The 4799-nt window shown below is 36.9% G+C and overlaps 1 pseudogene; it reads right to left on the bottom strand.

The window, feature by feature from the left end:
- Positions 1–1429: 1429 nt before the first annotated feature.
- On the bottom strand, positions 1430–2859 carry LOC110138272 (ribonuclease H2 subunit B pseudogene; annotated as a pseudogene).
- Between the last annotated feature and the right edge of the window lie 1940 nt (positions 2860–4799).

The raw sequence follows: 4799 nt of genomic DNA, 5'->3' as shown, positions 1-4799 counted from the left end.
CTTGGCTTTCTTTTTATTTCTTTATTTGTATTGTAGTTAAAATGTTTAACATGAGATCTAGAGTCTTGGGTTTCCCAAATGGCTAAGTGGAAAAGGATCTGCCTGCCGATGCAGTTGAGGCAAGGCAGAGATTCCATCCATAGGTCTGGAAGATCCCCTGGAGTAGTAAGTGGCATCACACTCCAGTATTCTTGCTTGGAAAATTGCATGAACTGAGAAACCTGGTGGGCTACAGTTCTTGGGGCCACAGTAGAACATGACTGAGCACTACAATCTTAATAAACTTTTAAATATAAAATATAGTACTGTTAATAAACAAAGTAGTATTGTCAGCTTACAGACACAGTGTCTTATAGCAGACCTCTACAAATTACTCATCTTGCACAGCTTAAACTTTAGACTTGAATAGCAAATTTTTATTTGGCCCTCATCACAGCCACTGGAAACCACAATGTTACTCTATGATTTGATGAGTTTTATTATTTTAAATACCTCATTTAAGTGTAAATATTTGTTATTCTGTGATTGGCTTAGCATACTGTTCTCAAGGTTCATCTGTGTTGTGTTTATGGCAGGATTCCCATTTTTTATAACAATGATAATTGACTGTGTGTATATAACACATTTTCTTTATGCACTCACCTGTTAATGGACATTTAAGTTCCTTCCATACCTTGGTTACTGTGAATAGTGCTCCAATGAGCATGGGAGTGTAAATAGCTCTTCAAGATCCTAATTTTGATCCCGTTGGATAAATACTTAGCAAGATTGTTAAGTCTTATGGCAGTTATATTTTTAATTTCTGGAGGAATCTCTAGTTTTTCACAGCAGCTGCCCCATTTTACATTCTCATCAATATTGATGATTTCACTTTTTCTGCATCCTCTCCTACACTTGTTATCTTTCTTTTGATGAAGTGTTAATGATATTTCCATACTTCCTAACTGGGTCAGGAAGATCCTCTGGAGGAGGGCATGGCAACCCACTACAGTATTCTAGTCTGGAAAATTCCATGGACAGAGGAGCCTGGTGGGCTACCATCCATGAGATCACAGAGTCAGACATGACTGAGCAACTAACTTCTAACAACTGTGAAGTAATAGCTCATTATTTTGATTTGCTTTCCCCTATTGATAATGATGTTGAGCATTTTTCATATACCTATTGGTTAATTATATATTTTCTTTAGAGAAAGTCTATTCAAATTTCTTTGTCTATTTTTTTTTCAGTTGAGTTATTTGCATTTTTGCTTATTGAACAGTAGGAATTCCTTATACATTTTGAACATTAACACCTTATGTATATGTTGTTGTTGTTCCATCACCAAGTCATGTCCAACTCTTCATGCTTGCAAATATTTCTTTCTATTCCATAGATTTACATTTTACTCTATTAATTTTCTTTTGCTCTGTGTGCAAAAGCTTTTTAATTTGATGGAATTTTACTTATCTATTTTTGCTTTTGTTGCCTGCACTTTGAATGTCAAATCCAAAAATAAATATTGCCAAGATCAGTGTCCTGAAGTTTTCTGCTGTTCTCTTCTCTGAATTTTATAGCTTCAAATCTTCAGTTGATGCTTTTAATCCCCTGTTGATTTTTACCTTTTTTTTTTTGTTGTTCACATCAGTTTATTGAGGAATTTGTGATGCTAAAGGTTAATTCTACTCACTTGATTATTTTTCATGATGTCAAATAAAACTCCAAAGGCTATAAGCCATGATGTTTCACAATTACTTTCCCATATTTTGTTCAGGAAACACAAAATTCAAATCGAAAGAAATGTTCCAGTGAATCAGAAAATTGCTCTCATCCTACTTTTTTTCAAAAGGTGGTAATTAAGGGTTCGGAAGTACAGTGGCAAGGAGGAAGGATGAAAATGGGACATGAAGAAGACAGATATTTTTGCTCAATTTCACTTTCAAAAGTGAAAATTTTTCCAATTTTTTTAACATGTTTTTCACTAAAAAAGGAATCAATACTTTTCATTCCACTCTTGTCAACTTTAGCCAAAGCCTTCTGAGCTGTGGTCATTTTACTATTTTTCTTCACAGTCTTGAAATATTTAGAATTAAACTTAGTGTAATCTTCTTTTGCTTCTACAGTCTTATCTGATAACTTTGCTTTCTTCTATGGAGGATTTGGCACTGAAGCTGGAGGTTTTGGAAGCTTTAAATATTTAGATAAGTCATCATTTAATTGTTTAGGGATGTATTGGATATCAGACCATGGGCATAATGGACATAATACTCGCCCTTGTCACTGGAAACCTGGCCACCAGAGAAAAACGCAATAGACTCCCCGGGCACTGACATTTATCTTATTGGTTATTTAATGCTACCATGGTCTCAACAAACTTTTTTTTTTTTTTTTCCTAGCCATTTTAATGTCTTCTCTTTGCTGTACTTGTAGTATTTCTTCTTGTCTATTTCTTTCTCCTCTGTCACGTGTCTAAGTAACTTCTCAAGTTCAGAAGTTTCAGCAATAAGGTGAAATCCGGGAACATGTCATCCATCATAACTTGATCCAGGGGCTGAAACTTCCCCTCTTTATTGGCCATTATAAGGTAGTGGAGAAGTAGAAACAGAGGGTCCATGGGTGTGGCAAAGTGAAGAAGACCTGCTTGAACTGATTCATTTATAAGCCAATATTTTTTTTTCCCTTGAAATTTTTTATTTCAAACATCTGCGGTAGATACATATTCAACAAGTAAATGGCTCCTTCCCCTGAAGGTGGGTTAGCCAGTTTTACAAACACAAGCCCACTTTTCATCATCTTTGAAGCGTTCTTTAAGTATTCTGGGAACAGGAACATGTGCTGCCCGGCGCGAGCCCCGTCCCCGCCGTCCGCGCCGCCCGCCATGCCGCTCGCCTGTCGCTCGGCGGCGGGCCTCAGCCCTCGGAGCGCGGGCTCGGCGAGAGGCGGTTGGCCAATGGCGACAGAAGGGTCGATTCCGGGAAGCGCGGCGCGAGGCGCTGCGAGCAGCCGGGCCGGCCAGGCGAATGTCGTTTCGCTTCTGGAGTCTGCCAGCAGTCCGGCTTTCAGTGTTTAAACTGAGTGCCAGGCCCAGGCCGTCGGCCCACTCGATTTTTTACTTTTTTGAATGATGTAATAAAAAGATACAGTTTTGTTCTTTGTATAGGTATTCAATTTTCCCAACACTTCATTGAACAGACTTCTTTCCCCATTGTGTATTTCTGGCACCCTAGGTAAGTGTAAGGATCGCTTGGCTGTACCGACAACCACTGAGTTGCACTGGTTCAACTTACAATTCTTCAACCTAACAACGAAGGGAAAGGAATATACACTCAGTAGAAAATGTACTTTGAATTTTGATTTTTGCCAAGGGTAGAGATATTTGGTACAGTGGCAGCAAGCCACAGCAACTAGGGAGCTAAGCCGTTGCAAGGGGAAATAACCAAAACACCTAACAACTGTTCTGTACCCATATGATCATTGTTTGTCACTACCAGTAAAGTTTTAATGAATTATTTATAAGACATTAGATACTTTATTATAAATCTTTATTATAATCTCTGTGTTAGATGACTTTGCCAAACTATAAGTATTCTGAGCATGTTTAAGGTAAGCTAAGTTATGCTGATCCTAATTGGTAGGTTAGCTGCATTAATGACATGTTTAATTTAGAATATTTTCAACTTAGAATGAGTTTGCCAGGAGATGACCGCATCATAAGTACAGGAAGTCCTTATATGCATGGGTTTATTTCTGGTTTCTCTATTGTGTTGGGCTGTATGTCTTTGAGCCAGAACTCTACAGTTTTAACTACTGCAGCTTTGTAATGTTGACACATTTTGAAGTTAAGAAGTATGATACCTCCAGCTTTGTGATTCTTTCCCAAGATTGTTTAGACTATTTGGAGTTCCTTGTAATTCTATAATAATTTTAGGACTTTTTTTTTTTTTTTCTCCATTTCTGTAAAAAATGCCATTGGAATTTTGATAGAGATTTCATTGAATCTGTAGATTATTTTGGTTAGTGCATTCATTTTACCAATGCAGTCTTTTCTAAATTTTCTTCTTAAAAGATTTAGATTTATGTTTCCTATAAGTGTGGTTTCTTCCAATTTTATTTTTATGAATGCTCTTATTATTTTATAATAAAGTGAACAAAAAGAACATTATGGGCATATTCAATGTAAATAATACATTTTAGTGTTAGAAAAATCCTTTATTTAAAACTTTGAAGAGAATTACTTTGTTTAATATTTAGATATGGCCACTGTGTTTTTATCTTTATTATATACATATGTCTTTGCCCATCTTTTGATTTTCAGTAAGTATGGCAAATTTCTGATAATACTTTATATCATACTAAGCTGGATACTCAGCAGTGGCCACAGGACTGGAAAAGGTCAATTTTCATTCCAATCCCAAAGAAAGGCAATGCCAAAGAATGCTCAAACTACCGCATAATTGCACTCATCTCACACGCTAGTAAAGTAATACTCAAAATTCTCCAAGACAGGCTTCAGCAATACGTGAACCATGAACTTCCAGATGTTCAAGATGGTTTTAGAAAAGGCAGAGGAACCAGAGATCAAATTGCCAACATCTGCTGGATCATTGAAAAAGCAAGAGAGTTCCAGAAAAACATCTATTTCTGTTTTATTGACTACGCCAAAGCCTTTGACTGTGTAGGTCACAATAAACTGTGCAAAATTCTGAAAGAGATGGGCATACCAGACCACCTGACCTGCCTCTTGAGAAACCTGTATGCAGGTCAGGAAGCAACAGTTAGAATTGGACATGGAACAACAGACTGGTTCCAAATAGGAAAAG

The sequence above is a fragment of the Odocoileus virginianus genome, chromosome 2, assembly GCF_023699985.2.
Source record: "Odocoileus virginianus isolate 20LAN1187 ecotype Illinois chromosome 2, Ovbor_1.2, whole genome shotgun sequence".
Taxonomy (NCBI): Eukaryota; Metazoa; Chordata; class Mammalia; order Artiodactyla; family Cervidae; genus Odocoileus; species Odocoileus virginianus.
Note: the sequence above shows the minus strand (reverse complement) of the source record. Positions and strands in the feature narration are given on the sequence as shown.